The 17,412-nt window shown below is 51.6% G+C and overlaps 1 protein-coding gene across 1 annotated transcript in view; it reads left to right on the forward strand.

The window, feature by feature from the left end:
• The window catches only part of CUNH4orf50 (chromosome unknown C4orf50 homolog), a 118,743-nt gene that overhangs the window by 85,054 nt on the left and 16,277 nt on the right, over positions 1–17,412 (forward strand). The window contains 1 exon segment of the mRNA XM_012467014.2: positions 4,375–4,533. The gene's annotated coding sequence lies outside the window, so the exon portion shown is untranslated.

The raw sequence follows: 17,412 nt of genomic DNA on the forward strand, positions 1-17,412 counted from the left end.
TTTCTGCCACTTATTGAGTTTCTGCTGTATGCCAGGAGCTGAACCACCATTATACATGCACGATCTCGTTTAAGCCCTATAACAATTTGTGAAGCTAGCTAGTAATATTCTCCTCTGTGGAGAAGGAAATTGAGGTTCAAAAAAGCTACCTTCTATTTCTGCAGATCTGGGATTGAAATCCATCTCCCTTGCTCTTTAGATGTTGTAACGTGGTTGGGTGCCGTGACTCACACCTGTCATCTCAGCACTTTGGGAGGCTGAGGTAAGAGAATTGCCTGAGCCCAAGAGTTCAAGACCAGCCTGAGCAAGATAGGGGGACTCCATCTCTATAAAAAAAATTAGCTGGGTGTGGTGGCATGCACCTGTAGTCACAACTACTCAGGAGGCTGAGGCAGGACGATCACCTGAGCCTGGGAGGTCGAGGCTGCAGTGAACTGTGATGGAGCCACTGCACTCCAGCCTGGGTAAAAGAGTAAGACCTTGTCTCCAAAACAGACAAACAAACAAATACTGTAATATTCCCACTGCAGTCTGATGCCTTCCTTCTGCAGGTGGATGATCACCTGGTCACCTCAGGTTCAGGACCTGGGCACCTGGACAGCACCAGGCCAGCTGTCCGCTGCCCGCCTCCCTCTCTGATGGCTGGATTCCTTACGGAACCCAGCCTAACTGCTCATGTGTGTGCTCCACAAATGGGCCAAGGAAGGAGTGTGCCAGAGTGGAAATGCTACCCGCTTCTGCTCTCTGGGGCATTTAGCCAAGTACGGTGTGCATGGTTCACCTGCCTGTGAAGACAGCTGGCCAGTGGGTTAACACCTGGCAGGTTAGTGAGTTACACCTGCCTCTGCCTTCCTCACCTGAGAGAAGGGGCAGGAGGCCAAACATTGCAAGGAAATTAGAGACAGTTGGTGGGGATGGGGGGCACTGGGAAGAGCTTAGCATTTGGGGGTCAATTGACGACTCTCTGTAAACACTCACGGAACTGCTGTCATTGCGTGGCTTCTCTTCTGCCTTTCTGCATGGCTTGCACAATTCAGCTCCCCTTTCCAGGCTTGGTTTCCCCTTCTCTGTGTGCTCTGCCAATTTGCTTGAATCAATAAACAGAAGGAGGGAGTGACATTGAATGAGACAGTGACACCAAGGGGTGATTTCTGTGTGAAAGCCTAAAGGAGAGCCTGGATCCATGGAGAGGATGGGAGGAGGGAGTGTGTGCAAACTTTAGGCTCCCCAGAAGCCTTCCTGGAGGAGGCAGAGCTGCACGAGAGGGAACCCCCCAACAGAGAGGGTGGAGTGAGCCTCCCAGTCAGACATCACAGGAGCTGCTGATGACTGGTGTGTGGAAGGAGGGGAGGAAAAGGACCAGACAGAGCCTACGTTTGGAGAGTGGAAACATGGCAGACTCAAAGTGCAGAGGCCAGGTTTCTAGTTCAGCTTAGTCTCTCCAGGGCTGCACAAGCTTGGAGAAAATTGTCTTGTTTTTAAACTTCCTTTTTCTCTTCTGTGATATGAGAATCCTGTCTAAGTCACTTTATCTTCACACATGAGAGTCTGACAGTGAAGTTTTTGCAAACCGTAAAGCTCTGTTCAAATGCAAAGATGTGCTCTTCTAAGTGGTAACCGAACACCACTCCTAGACTCCCTGACACTTGCGAGGTGTCCCTTGCACCTGTGCATTGGTGTTTGGGGGCCGCCTCTTGGTTCTCTTTCCTTTGCCCTGGATACAAACCCCTGAGGTAATGGGAACACACCAGCCAAGTAACCTGGACTTTGAGTCTGCAGGGATTCATTCCAGGGGGCGTTTTCAGCTCAGCCCCAGGCTTGGGGAGTTCCTTTTCAGCTGGGCCTGACAGAGATGGATTCCTGCAGAATCTGGGACATGGTTCTTTCATTCTAGTCTCACTGAGACAGATTTAGGCCATCCCACTTTCATGTGAGTTTTCGCAGCTGGACCTGAACTGTTTGCTCACTTATGCACAAGGCATTTGTGCACCCCTGGCCAGGACTGTCTCTCCCTCTTTCCTTCCTTATCACCTTACCGCTTTGCCTCTCTGCTTTCCACCTCACTTCTTCCATGTATGTCTTTCAGCATTTTGAGGAGCACCTGCCAGGCCCATGCTGGGCATCATGGGCAGCAGAGGTGAATCTAAGCATGGTCCCTGCCTTTGTGGGGCTCACGTGCTCCCAGAGGAGACGGGCGCTGGAGTTGAGTGCAAGACTGTAAACTGTAACATGTATGCTTCACTCAAGGAGGGGGATTGGCTCTGGAGAGAGCAAGAGGGTGATGAGCAGACTCACCCAGGGTGGGTGGGGCCCCAGGGGCACTTGCTCTGTGCCCCCTCTATGCAGAGCTGCTGCACACATGCCCAGTGAGACACCGGAGGCACTGCTCAGACACATTGACTAAAGTGTTAAAATTGTCTAGTGTTTCAAGAGTCACAAAACCTGAACACTTTGATTCTTCTAATAACTGTATGAGGTGGTCAGCTGAAAATAAGAAAGGGGTTCAAAAAAGTCTGGTGGCGGATTGAGCCAATGCCAGAAGCCAGGGTCAGCCTGCAGGGTGGGAAGTCAGAGAGAATAGGGGCCGGGAGTTGGGGGTAATCCCTGTAGAGCTGACAAATAGCATGTGACACGTAGAGACACCCAACAGGTAATGTCACCTCTTATTATTGGTTGCTGTTTTTGAAAGAAATGGACGGGGCGCAGAGACCATGCAATCTAACATCCTCATTAAACACAGGAGGAGTCTAGGGCCCAGAGAGATGTCGGTGGGAAGGCAGCCCCGGGACACCGAGTCCAGTCTCCCTGATTCTCAGCTGTGCACCCACACTCCCCACCGTACAAAGCAGCCTGTCATGGGCACCATGTTTTCTCTGCCATCACCTAGTTGTCATCATGCCTGGAGGTATCACCTGTATCCTGTTAGATACAGGAGCACAGTTTAAAGGCCATAAACATTCATGAGGTTATAAACCTATCAAGTGAAAGCCACCCCACACTTGGCATCTCTAGTAGAGCCCAATAGGGTTTGCTTACCGCAGAGTAGCCAATATGTAAAGCTGGTTGTTGTCACAATAGACCTTAATGGTCTAGCATCTTCAACACTTAATTGCCCTTTATTAGATCATCGCAGAATGAGATAATTGGACCAAGCACTTGAACTTCTGACTCTCCCTGTTTGTTTGGTGGCGCACACAGATGGGGAATTGCACAAGTGCCTTTTAGGGCCGGGGCTCTCAGAGCTCTGGGCAGACTGAGTTCACTGCCACTGTGTTTACTCAGGGTGCGCTTAATTCATAACAGCTGCATTTCCTGGAGTTTCTCGCTTTTATTTTTCTGCTTATAAGAAGTAAATTGTACGTTTCCTTTCCCCTTTCCTTCTGTCCTTTTGTTTCCAGCACAAGTTCCTGTTATTAAAACACAATTCACTTCAGAGCCAGTTCTCTTGGGTTTATAAAAGTGCATATTTCATATTGAGCATAAAAGTCAAGGAAAGTTAATGTTATTCCTAAAGGAGAATGCGCTCGCTTTTGCAAAACAGAATGTAAATTCTGGCTATCTTGGTTGTTGGGTTTGGGATAAAGGAATATGTACATAACTTCCCACCTTCAAACTGACGCAGACATGGACTTGAAAAAAATGTCTGCCGACAGGTGCATCAGAGCCTGAAGAGCCTTCACACCTTTGAAAACTGACTGGTGCTAGCTGCTCCAGGGATTCTTGGTTGGTCATTGAGACACAGATTTAACTAATTGCATGATTTGTCATGGTATGATTTATAATAGCAACTTCTTAGACACAATCCAAATGTCCATCTGCTGGGAAGTGGGTAAGTGAATGATATATTCGCTCCATGAAATAGTGGCCTTTTCACATGTGTTCCGCACTATTTACAGAGTGCCTACTGTGTATCAGGGACGGTGCGAGGAGGTAACTGTATAATGATGAGTGGGAAATTATGCATAGCAATAACCGCTACAAAGATGATGCTTTGGGGAAATCTTATAATTCCAAGTCAAAACCCCCCAGAAATGTTATGATCTCAATTTTGCTGAAAGCACAAAAAACGCTGGGAAGGTTGACTTAGTTTTTGTCTTTAGCTCTTTCTCCAAATATCTGTAAGGCGCACATAAATCATCTCTAGTAGGGAAAAGCAAGAAAGTTTTTATAAAAGCATTTCACATGCTCATTCGGAGGTTCCCCTGTTGGGAATTGTGTCTGTATGCCAGGAGTCACTGCACCTTTGGAAGTGACAGGAGAAGGTGCTGTCCGCAGTAGAATGGCTGCTGGCCCCAGGGCGATGTTTTATCACTGGGAAGTGTGGAGGATGTTTATGCCCTCAGCTCATCCTGGCGCCCATCCTTCTTCCTCCAGACCCTCATGGGAAACCACAGCTTCGCCATGCCCGTCCCTGTCAGCACATTGATCTGCCGGCTGGTTTCCATAAGCGCTTGGTCAGACAAAACAAAAGTCTTACATCATCTGCTCCACAAACTCCCCTGGTGACCGGGAACCCAGCTGCTGCTGTCTGAGGTAGCTTCGGGGGGTGTGTGTGTGTGTGTGTGTGTGTGTGTGTGTGTGTGTGTGTGTGTGTGGTGTTTATGAGAGGGGAAGAGAGAGAGCAAGCCCATGAAAGGGCTTTGTTTACAGTTTTGCCTTTGACCTTATATGATTACCTTGCAGTTTGTATTCCAGGACCCTGCCTATGGTAGACCCTCAGTGAATATAAAATGGATATTGTTTCAGAGTAATGTTGTGAAAGATTTTTATTTTTGACTTAATGAGCTCTGTCTGAATTAAATTTTAAGGTGTATTAGGAACATTTACCATTTATAGATGACCATAAACATTATGTTCCTTAATATATTGCAAGTTACATGCATTAATGTGAGCTCCGTATTTGCAGAGGTCTCCAGGAAGCTGTAATTGAGACTCGGGTGAGTGAGGCAGGCCACTCAGGACACATCAGTGTCAGGGCACACAAGGGTTGTGGGAGCCCAGGAGAGGGACTCAGGCACGTGTTGTGGGGGGGATTGGCAGTGCATTTGAGGAAGGTTTCCTGGAGGAGGCCATGTCTGAGCTGAGGTGTGAAGAATGGGTGTATTACTCTGTTCTCACACTGCTATAAAGATACTACCTGAGACTGGGTCATCTATAAAGTGAAGAGATTTAATTGACTCACACTTCTGCATGACTGGGGAGGCCTCAGGAAACTTACAGCCATGGCAGAAGGAGAAGGGGAAGCCAGGCACATCTTACATAGTGACAGGAGAGAAAGAGACAGAGACAGAGGGAGAGAGCAGGGGAAACTCCCACTTTCAAACCATCAGATCTCATGAGAACTTCCTCACTATCACCAGAACAGCTGGGGAACCGCCCCAATGATCCAATCACCTCCCACCAGATCCCTCCCTCAACACATGGGGATTACAATTTGAGATGAGATCGGGGTGAGGACAGAGAGCTAAGCCATACCACTGGGTAAGAGTCATCGAGCAGAGGGCAGAGTCAGAAAGCAAGAGAGAAAGCTCCAGGCAGGGGCAGCAAAGGGGCCGGGAGAGAGGTTAGAAAGACTGGAGGGAGTCCAGCATGGTTGCAGTGGGGAGTGGTCAGTGGTCAGAGATGGGCTGAAAGAGGATCAAGGCCTGGAGGCTTTGGACACGTGACCATCTGAGCTGTTGCCATAAGACCTGCTTGAGCCCTGATTCCACAATCACTCTCTCATGGCCTGACCTTTGGCCTCGGGCACAGCTGGCTCCAGGGGAGACTGCACCTGCCAGTCATTCTCTGTCACCTCCGTCTCCTGCTTTGTGGTCACCACCATCTAACAAGCATGAATCTGCTCCCTGTCTGTCTTCCCCTCCCACAGTAAGCACCATAAGAGCAGGAACTTCCATGTATTTTACCAGAAACAGGGGAACATGGAAAGCACTGATAAAATATTTACTGATTGGATAAATGGTGAGTGAATGAATGACTATGAATGAGCCGCAGAGTTCAGGTTTCCCGTTTGTGTGGGAAACAGCTGGAAGGGTGAGTGTTCACCCAGGGAGGATGGGCCTGGGTGCTGCTTTTGAACTTATAGCCTGGCTTATTTCAACCACTTTATTGCACTTGTCATTTGGCTTAAAAATATGGTCTGTGGGCCTGGGGACATAGGTACTGTGAGGGTCATCTGCCCTTTCAAGAACCTTGAGGCAAAATTCACATGACGTAAAATTCACCATTTGAACCGCTTTAAAGTGTACAATTCAGAGGCTTTTTGTGCCTTCACAGTGTTGTGCAACCATCACCACTAATTTCAGAACATTTTCATCATCCTAGAAGGAAACACCGTCCCCTTTAGGCCCTTTAGGTAATCCCTGTCTGCTCCCTCCCCTCTCTGGGGTAACTGACACCCAGTGGTCCACCTTCGGTCTCTGTGGCTCTGCCTGCTCCGGACACTTCGGGTGAACAGAATCATGCACCAGGTGGCCTTCATATCTGGCTCCTTTCACCTAGCACCCCATTTTCAAGGTCAGTCCCTGCCGTAGCAGGTAACGGAGTGCCATTCCTTCTCTCGACTGAACAATGTTCTGCTGGATAGATGGACCACATTTAGGTCATCGATTCATCTCCTGATGAACATAGATGGACCACATTTAGGTCATCGATTCATCTCCTGATGAACATTTGGGTTGTTTCCATTTTTTAACTATTATGAGCATTTAGGTCGCCAGATTAATATGTGCTCATTATAAAACTCTAAACCTTACTGAAAGACACATTGGGTGAAAGGAAAATCCCCTGGAGCCCCTCCCCTCTCTTTCCAGCTATCACTAGGGTCACCTGCATGGATCTTCTCCATAGCAGACTCAGCTGCCGATGGCCGCAGGAGCCCCTCCCTTCCCACAGTCACAGCATTCCCTGTAAGGCCTCAGGTTTCTCTGCATTGCTGAGATCTTGCCCTGGGTCTGCACCTCCTCCCAGCCCTCCCCAGTCCCCAAGTCCCCCTTCCCAACTTCTGTCACCTAGTGAACTCCAGCTCAACCCTGGCCCCCAAGGATGGGTCCTGGGTCTGACTTCCCCATCCCTGGACCTCCCTCCCAAACCCTGGTGCAGGTGTGTCTGCCCTATCAGACCATGAGCCCCCCAAGGCCAGGGCCATGCCTGGGCATTTCTGTGACCCAGGGCTATGCTCCGGCGGTGCTGGGTAGAAGCTCACATTGGTGGGAGAGGCAGGTTGCCATAGAAACCCAGCATTAAGCTTTGGTGAAAGGACAGGATCTGCCCATAGGCCACAGCCATCCCCCTCTCAGCGTTTCCCAGGGCCCGCCCTTCTCCACTGGCACTGTCCTCCCAACAGGGTGACATCGGTCCCAAGGCCCTGTGGCCTTACCTCAAGTTTATCTTCTAGTTGTCAGGCTGTAGAACGTACGGTCACCAGTTCCCACACAAGCTTCAGGGCTCCCCATGTCTCCCCGCCTGGAATGGTCCTTTGCAAACACAGTGGGAAGCCTGGGGTCTGGGGGACCCCCAGCAGCCCTTCCTACTGGAGATCACTCCCCAGCACACCTCCTCGCTGCTTCCGGGGATGCGCCTCTCCCCTCGCCAAGGGCCATATCCCTCCCTGCCCATCTCAGAACGCCCTCCATCAGCTGGTCCCAGCTCTTCCCCACTCAGTGAAGTCTGTCTCCACTTCCTCTGCTGGCTTCTCCCTCCCCACCCAAGTGGACCAGACCAACATCATGGCAAACCCAAAGGCAGCTTCCTGGTCCTCTTCTGTCTGGTAGTTGGCCACTGCTGAGAACCTCCTGCCCCGTGCCCCCGCAACCTCTTCCACTCCCCTTCCTGGCCAGGGAATTCCCAAGCTTCCTCCCGAGCTGCTCACCTGCCACCCAAGTGCTCCTTCCCAGGGTTCCTCCCTGGCTCTGGCATCTGGCACTCACTAGGACTTCCCTACTGAGCTCCAGACCCCCTGAACTGCTGTTCTGTAATAAGCCAGCTTCCTGTTCCCACTTGGATGCTCCGTGGGCCACTGAAAGTCAGAGCTACAGATGGACTTGACATCTTTGTCTCTAAAGCCGGTTCGTATTGTGCAGGTAGACGCCCCTCTCCCCACATCCACAAAGAACTTGATCTCAGTCTCAGTCCCCAACTCAGCAGCCCCTCCTCCTTCCTCCCCAAGGGAGGCGGCCAGCCACTCTGATGGAGGAAGCCCCAGGCTGCTGCTCCAGGCCCGCCCTGGGTCCTCAGCACTGACAGCCCTGCAGCCGTGGACTGGGGCTTCACAGCGGCTCCTACTCAGGGCTCGGCCAGGAGCTTAGGTTCTCCACCCTTGCTCAGCCTCCAACAAAAGTGCTCAGCCTTTCCTGCCCTCTGCTCCTGCCGGCCCTGGGTATGGGGCGGGCTGGGGATGTGCTGTGCCTGTCCCAGTTCTCCCTAAGGTAGGGCCTCCAGGGCTGGATGTGGGGAGGGTCCAGGAGCCCCCACTTTTGGCCCCAAGCCTAAGCCATCAGTGCCTGCAGTTTGGTCAGAAATGGACGATTTTGATTTCCATTTGACTGTTGGCTCTTATATTAGTCAGGGTTCTCTAATGGGACAGAACTAATAGGATAGATGCATATATGAAGGGGAGTTTATGAAGGAGCATTGACTCACATGATTAGAAGGCAAAGACCCACAGTAGGCCATCTGCAAACTGAGAGGCCAGGAAGCCAGTGCGAGTTCTGAAACCTCAAAAGTAGGGAAGCTGACAGTGCAGACGCCGATCTGTGACTGAAGGCCCCAGAGTCCCTGGCAAACCACTGGTGTAGATCCACAAGTCCAAAAGCTGAGGAACTTGGAGTCTGACGTTCGAGGGCAGGAAGCATCCAGCACGGGAGAAAGATGGAGGCCGGAAGACTCAGCAAGTCTGCCTTCCCATCTTCCCCTCCCTGCTTTATTCTAGCCCCGCTGGCAGCTGATTAGACGGTGCCCACCCACACTGAGGGCGGGTCTGCCTTTACCAGCCCACTGACTCAAATGTTCATCTCCTTTGGTAACACCCTCACGGACACACCCAGGATTAATACTTGGCATCCTTCAGTCCTATCAAGTTGACACTCGGTATTAACCATCACAGCTCTCAATGTGTTTAGCCTAAGTTTACAGGCTGGAGCCATTGGGAGGAAGATGGGGGGTGTTAGGAGTGACCCCACAGCCTCCCATATTCCATACTCATGGATCGCACCTGGCGCCAGGCCAGCCTTCTCCCCCAACCCCCTCCCCTCACCTCTCACCCAGCCCTGTGGGTTCCGCCTCCTTTCTGTCATTCTCTCTCTTGCATCTGCGCTGGTGGGGCGGGGTCCAGGCACTAATGCTCACCTGTCCCCAGCCTCCCCAGCCGCCCCTGCCACAGAAGCCTCCTCCCTGAGTCTGTCTACTCCCCATCCTCCTTCCCCTTGTTAGCAGTTAATACAATTAATAGCACATGTGAGGTGCCAGGCTCTGCGCTTGGCCCGGAGTTCGCACTCAGGGCTCGTTGCCGTCATCGTGTCTGTCCTTGCTCTTGTTGTTATTACTGGACTTGGAGTCAGAAGCAAGTTCGAATCCCAGCTCCACCACCCTTTAGCTGTGCTCCTTGGGCCACCTGCATAATCTCCCTGAATATCAGTTTCTCGTCCATAAAACAGGAATTACAGTTGCTCCCTTGCATTGTTGCTGAGATAATTAAATTAACTACATGCGCAAAATGTCAGGTCCCTTTCCCTCCTGGAGCAGGGAAAACCGTGTCTACCCAAGGAAAATTCATCCTGTGTCCCTCCTTAGAGTTTCTGCAGGATCCCAGGGAGATAAGGTGTGAGAAGTGGTTTGTGAATGCTGAAGTGCTATAAAAATGGTTAGAACGATGATTATGCATTACAGTTTAAGGCAGCTGGGACAGAAGCTGGGCTGAGGTGAAGGTCTAGGCTCCTGCCTCTCGAGGGTCTGTCAGAGTCATGGGGTCAGGGTTGGGGGGAGACAGAACTGATGAGGAGACCATGTGTGGTGTTGTGTGTTACTTGGAGTCAGCTGGAGTCCAGCAAACTCCCCGGGTCCTTCTCCACCCTGGACTCTGGCATCCATGTGCCCATTCGATGAGCACTCCACAAGGGTGCTTCCAAGCTGGGCGCTGCCATGGATGCAGGGGCTGGAGGGGGCAGGAGGACAGCCTCATGGTGCTTACCGTCTAGAGGTGAGATGGTTAGATAGGCAGTTGACAAGCAAGGCACACTGCCAGCAAGACTCTTCTGTGGAGTCGCCCATCGCATGCCAGGCCTGCCCCTTTCCGTGGGTTCAATTCCCCCAAGGACTCTGTCTTATTTCCCTGCATAGCCCCAGCACCTGATGCAGGGCCCCGCACCTAGAAGGTGTTTGATAAGTAAGTGTCAAATTGGACCAGCTCAGTGAAAGCTGACTTCTGTGCAGTGGAACCAACCCACAAGGTTATTTAACATTGTATAGGAAATAAGGAGTTGAGGATTGCATCTTTTCAGGCAGTTTTTTTGAAAGACACAGCTCCTGGGTTCTGAGGAGATGGGAGGGCCCGTCCTCTGTCCTCGTCCATCACTGTCGTGTGCACTGCAGTGGACTCCAGACGCTCTGGGATTAACTCTCCCTGCATCTGGCCTCTGTGCTCTGGGCTCTGACAGCTTCCACCCTGCAGGCTTTTCTTCCGGCCACTGGGATCTGAGCTGGGGCAGCTGCCCTGAAATTGCTCAAGTGGGTATTTCCTCTGGGTTCCCATCACTTTCCTGCTTACCCAGAAACCAGCATGCTGAGGGGAAAGCAGGGGGCTGCCGTTGCTAGTTACCAGGTTCCTGTGGTGGTTTTCCAAGTGGGATCAGAGAGACGCTCTGCTGCCTTTTGTGCCTGATGCAGTATCTGAGCCTTCTCTGCCTTCACAGGCAGCCCTCTGGCCACACCTTATCACAGTTTTCCCTGGCCCTGTTTCCTCACCTCCCAGCACCGGTCGTCAGACTGCTCTTTCTTTAGAAAGGCAGCACTTTTTATATCACTCCTGCGTGCAAAAATACTTCTTCCATCCGCCCCCTCTTATCTGCAGGGTAAAATCCAGACTCTCTTCCTTGGCATTGGAGGTTTCTACCCTCTTGAGTGCCGCCTCCTCCTCCTTCTCTCTGCGGCGCTGCATGCCAACTCACCCACCCGGTGGCTCCTCCCGAAACACAGTCTGTATCTCCCAGCTCCCTGCCTCCCTGGAAGCTTTCCCCACATTGAAGCCCTCTTGCTTTCTGATGCTGGCAGGGTCTGTCTTCTGGAAGCCAACTCTAAATTTGCATTCTGTTACTTTATCTGCACGTCTCACAGCATTCACCCCCTTCCCCGTATGTGCACAGAACATGCGCCACCGTCTACACATGCAGACATGCATGTGTGTATATATATATCCTGGAGGCTATTCATCCCAGGGCCTCAGGCTTCTCCCCGAGCCCACCACCCCACTGGGAGGCAGCTCTTGGCTTCTTTCTGAGCTCCTGCACAGAATCCACTTGCACGGCAGGACTGAGCAATGCAGATTTACTGAAAAGTCTGTCAGGGAGCCCAGGAGGATGACACGTCATCAAGTCTATCACAGGCAACCGAACATCCCCACCAGGATGCCGCTCATACCCCAGGATCCTCTCTCAGCATGGAAGGGCCCAGCAATGGATGGGGAGCTGGAACTGCGCCTGGGATGCTGTGTGGCTCTTCCTGGACCAGCTGCTTGCTCAGGTGTCCAGGTCTCAGGTCACTCAGATAAGCAGTCCACATCCCAGAGAAATCCTGACTGTGGTCAGAGTTCTGCTGTCCACTGCTCCTGACACTCCTGGAAGCACCTTACAAGTGGGCTCGGCTGTTCTGCCCTGACCTGGACACCTGAGCAAGTAGCTGGTTCAGGAAGAGCCACACAGCATCTTCCTGGAGGGATACTAGTGAGACCAAAATCTAGTGCCCCTCGGAACTCACAGCACACCTTTGCAGTCAGTGGTTGATGAGTATGGAGTTGTTTGCTTTTGCTCCACCATCATGGTACTTGTGCTTGAAGAAACAAATGAATATTTGGCCGGGTCGGCAGCTCACGCCTGTAATCCCAGCACTGTGGGAGGCCGACACGGGTGGATCGCCTGAGGTCAGGAGTTAGAGACCAACCTGGCCAAATGGTGAAACCCCATCTCTGCTAAAAATACAAAAATTAGCCAGGTGTGGTGGCACACGTCTATAGTCCCAGCTACTTGGGACACTGAGGCAGGAGAATTGATTGAACCTGGGAGGCAGAGGTTGCAGTGAACCGAGATTGCACCACTGCACTCCAGCCTGGGTGACAGAGCAAGACTCCACCTCAAAAAAAAAAAAATGCAATATTCATTCTTTCCCCTCATTTTCCAAGCTGAGATAATCATCACAACCAGCATGGAGTAGATACCTGCAATGTTCCAGGCCCCGTTATAGGCACCAGGCACCCCTCAACTCACTTCATCATCACCACCAACTCCAGAGTGGACCAACAGAGAAGTTCATTAACTTGCCCAGGATCTCGCAGCTAGTGAGGGGCAGAGGTGGGATTTGAACCTGGACGTCTCGTTCCAGAGCCTGAGCTCCCAATGGCTTTGCAGCAAGCACTAATGAACATAGAGTCATCATCGGTGTCTGCACGGCATTGTTTCTGGGACCTCCCAAGGAGACTCACATCCGAGGATACTCAAGTCCCTGATACAAAATGGCATGACATTTGCATATAACCAACGCATATCCCCCGTGTGCTTCAGATCATCTACTTAAAGTACTTATAATTACTATACCTTATACAACGCAAATGCTTTGTAAATAGTCGTCATCCTGTGTTGTTGAGGGAATAATGACAAGAAAAGCCTGTGCATGTTGAACACAGACCAAGCTTTCTCTGAATATTTTCAATCCCTGGTTGGTTGAATCCACGGATGTGGATCCCACGGATATGGAGGGCCACCCGTGCCTGAGGAAACCCATATTTCAGAGTTGATTCCGGTGAAGCATCTTCCCGCATGGGCTTTGTGGGAGCTCAGTGGGAGAGCGTTTTCTTCTCTGCCATGGCAGCAGTTTCAGCTGGTGTGGTCCCTCCAGGGCCTGGTGGGCACCGACTCTTGTTTGCAGCAGCGAGCCCTGTGAAAGCCTGACTGCTCAGCAGCTCAGCGTGGCGTTTGCTGACCTGGCGTCAGTGCTGTGACGCTGTGGGGTCAGGGTGGTTGCGTTGGAAGGGAGGTTCTGGAACAGCAGCTGTCCTCCCCACCCATGCGTCTGCTGATAGCTGCTCGGGGAGACCTTCCTGGGAGATGCTGTCTACATGGCCTCCTGCAGGTCTCCGTGGGGCTGCTGAGGCATGAGGCAGCTGAGCCCCCTCTAGGAAAGGGTGTGCCCCCCCACCCACACCTGCCCCTGCCTCAGTCCACTGCCTACAGGTAGTGAGTGGAAGAAGATGTGATGTGTCACCTGGAAGCTGATACACATTCCAAGTGAGTTCATCCAGACTTCTAGAACCTTCCTGAGCTGTGGTAGCCATGGAAACCGGGCACTGGATCTGCCAACTCTTAAGCCTGGGGCATCCTCTGAACTGGAAACAGGCCCCTCAGTCAGCGGCAGCACAGACAGCTCCGGAAATGGCACAACCAGGGGCCTTGAATGAGAGAGGAGTCCTGCAAGCTGACGCTGCCCTGCACTCCAGCATTCCCCGCTACCACCCACTAGCAATGTCCCACCTGGGAAAGAGGGAGCCATGTTTGTCTCAACCAGGAGCCATAGCAACACGTTCTCTTGAGAAGCACCGAGCTTTGAGCAAGCCCTTTGACACCTCTGGGTCTCAGTTTCCCAATCTGCAGAGGAATGCAGTCTGGACCAGTGATTCTCAGTCCTGGCTACATATTAGAATCACCTGGGAGGGACGTGCTTTAAAAGATGGCAATGCTGGGGTCCCCCTCCAGGAGACTCCACTTGTTTGGTCTGGGATGTTCTAGGGATGGACACTTTTGGAAGCTCCCCAGGGGTTCTGGCATGCCTCCAGGCTGAGAAGCTCCAGCTAGGCAACCTCCGAGGTGGGGCCCACTTGCAAGGGACGCACAGTAGTTAAATGCAGAAGGGCTGAGAGAGGTCACCATCTTCCTTAGTGTGCCTTTGGGAACTTGGATGCAGCACAAGTCGATTTGCAAGCCCCAGCTAAGATGTGATTTGCTCTCTCCTTTCCCTCAGCGCTTCCTTCTGAAAATCACAAGGTGAGCCCAGAGCAGGCACAGCCCTGAGCTCCACTCCTCTCTGGGCTGCAGCCACTGTGGCTGGACCCGGACCAGGAGCGCAGTTCATGACCAGTGAATGAGCCCACTGAAGCCACTTGCAAATACTTAACTGTGGGAGGACACTGGGTTGTTTTAATTTTATTTCCAAAGGTGACGATGTGAACCAGTTAGGAATGTGACTCTTTCCAGAGTTGAATTCCAGGAGCACTGCTTTCTATAATAGATGCATAACCCTGAGGGAGGCCCTCCCACCCTGTGACTCCTCTTCCCCATCTGTGAAAAGGGAGATGAGCTGTGAATTGTGCTACCCAGATCTGAACCCGCCAAACGTTCTTTCTGCTGCGTGATAGATAACTGAAGCTCACATCCCTGCTGCGGTGGGAGGGGGTTGTACCAGATGACCTCGCCTCCTCTTTCGTTCCTTGTGGTTGACTTTTGAGTTCTGGGGGCTACTGTTTCTGGGGGCTTCTTCCCGGAGCTTCCTGACAGAGAAGTGACAGTGCAGTTTCTTTCTCCAATGTTGCCCTTTCGTTACCTGCTTTACCCTCGGGGCCCTAGAATCGTTTTTCTTCGTTGTCATTTGCGTCGGGCCAGTCCCCGGCTGCCTGATGAATGACCAGCCACATCTCATTGCGCTCTGCGCCGACTGCACACCACCTCTCGCCTGGGCCCCTGCTTGGCCTGGGATGATTTATGGAAGTCGAAGGCAGGATGACTCCTAATGACCTGTACGAATCAGGACCCGGGGCGGGCGCAGCTGAAACGCTGGAGTGCTCCATAATTAAATGCCTTCTGGGGTTGGGTGTGTGTTTTCAAGGCTCAAGAAAGAAACATACTATAGCTTTCAGTAGAAATACAGGAATTGGCCAGGCACAGTGGCTCACGCTTGTAATCCCAGCACTTTGGGAGGCTGAGGTGGTCGGATCACGAGGTCAAGAGATCGAGACCATCCTGGTCAACATGGTAAAACCCCATCTCTAAAAATACAAAAATTAGCCAGGCATGATGGCCTGTGCCTGTAGTCCCAGCTATTAGAGGGAGGCTGGGGCAGGAGGCTGAGGCAGGAGAATCGCTTGAACCCAGGAGGCAGAGGTTGCAGTGAGCTGAGATCGTGTCACTGCACTCTAGCCTGGTGACACAGCAAGACTGTCATTAAAAAAAGGAATTGAAACCCTCCAACTCCCTTGCATCAATGGCTTGAGGTTGTTATATATTTTTCAGTTATACTTTCCTGTATATTATGGTTTACAAACACATTTTATTTTAAAAATTTTAAATGTCTAGCTTTTGCAACCCCAGGCTGGCTGAGCAGGTGTATGTGAATGAGTCCATCTTCTCAGATTTTGAACAAGTTACTCAATGTCTATTAAGCCTCAGTTTCCTCATCTGTAACATGGGGATAAGGATACAGTATTCATACAATTTGAGAATTACATCAAAAATCGTGAGGGGCATGATGTAGGTGATCTGGAAATCTTGGGTCCACTTTCCTTTGGCCAAATCTTTACTTAGGTTTGGCTAATTTAGTGTCAAACCAGGGAAACTTCCAACTTCTAGGGAAAGGCAGCCCTGGACTTACACCCTCTTCGGTCTATGTAACGATGCCTTTGGGGCCCAGTGCCACCGTCCCCAGCCTGCCTCTGCGGTCAGCGGCAGGACCTTGCTGCTGGCGAGGTCAGACTCTCCTTGTGCCCACCTCACGCAGAGGCTCCTGTCCTCTAAGCAGATCTGCGAGGCTTTCTGTGCACTTCACAAAAGTGCTCTTGGGGCTGTGACCCTATTTCCTGCAGGAGTGACCTCAATACCCATCTGGACATTGCCTTCTCCACCCCCCCCACCGCCCCCATCTCACTTCCCCACTCCCTCACTCCTGCTTCTGGGATCTCCTCCCAAACAAACCACCTGCATTCCTGCCCGGGTCTCAGGCTCTGCTTTTGAGGGCGCCCAATCCGAGACAGGCAGCTTTTAGGAACTTGCAGAGTACCAGCCTTGTCCTTGGGTGAGTCACCCTGCCCTGAAGGCAACCTGGTTCTCCTCTGTGTCCTGGGGGAGCAGGGAGGGGGCCATGATGTGAGGGAGAACAACCCAGTGCCTTCTTTGTGGTGGGCAGGGACCCAAGGCCTTCTGCTCCTTGTGGTTAAGCCCCACCCCTCTCCTAGTTGATTGGTCAACAGCCAGACACCTAATCCAGGCCAGGAGAGGGGAATTCTTCACTCTGAAGCTATGATTCTCTCTGCATGGCCCCCCAGACCCCAGAATAGCCAGGAGCTGTTGGTGCATCTGTTCCCTGCCCAGTGAGGGAAGCCAGGGCAGAATTAAGAAAGAAGTCACAGCCCACGTGAAGCAGGAAGGTGGCAGGGCTTCTTGGAGGTGCTTGGGTCCCTGGTCACTGCTGTGTGGAGCCGAGTTCTACCCCTGTGGTGGCTGCACACTCATCCCTTGTGACAGGACTAGCCTCGCCTTCCAGTGTCACTTTTGCCTAGGCAACTTCAGTTTGGTTCCTTTTACAAGCAGCCAAATTGTGCATGCAGACGCGACACCTGGTCTATCTCAGTAAAATCTATGGTTCTAGGTACAGTGTACTTCCCAGCAGGTAAGCGCAGCCTAAAAGGAACACTCAGGAAAAAGAAGAGAGGGAAGTAACTGGGATTGAGCTTTTAGAATGTTCCAGGCACTGAACTCACCTCCTGTGAGGGAACAGTGAGTCAAACAGGAGACAGCTGCAAGAACAGGACATGTCCGACTGAAACAAGCACATATATTACGCACTCATCAGGGAGATGAAGTGCTTGGTAGCTTGATGTTGCCACCCACCACTCAGTTGCTTTCCATACTCCTTCAGTTTGAAGGTTGAACCACTATCTTCAGTTTCTTTCTTCCCAGTGGTCATTTCTGCCTTTCTTCCTGGTGGTCATTGCCTCATGTCACAGGGTGGCTACTGTGGCTTCAGTCTTCACAACCGTGTCCCAAGAAGAAAGGAAAAGGCAAACCTCCAACATACATTGGCCAGGTATGCCCACAAATGTGTCCTATGGTCATTCCTACCTGAGCCAAGATCCCTCTTTCCAACCTCTAATCTAGGAGATGACAAAGGAGAAAGGAACTGGGAATAGCTGTGGGTTGGCCAATTGAACTATGTCTTTCCCTA

The sequence above is a fragment of the Aotus nancymaae genome, unplaced genomic scaffold (assembly GCF_030222135.1).
Source record: "Aotus nancymaae isolate 86718 unplaced genomic scaffold, 86718_ANA_hifiasm-v0.15.2.pri h1tg000006l, whole genome shotgun sequence".
Classification (NCBI taxonomy): domain Eukaryota; kingdom Metazoa; phylum Chordata; class Mammalia; order Primates; family Aotidae; genus Aotus; species Aotus nancymaae.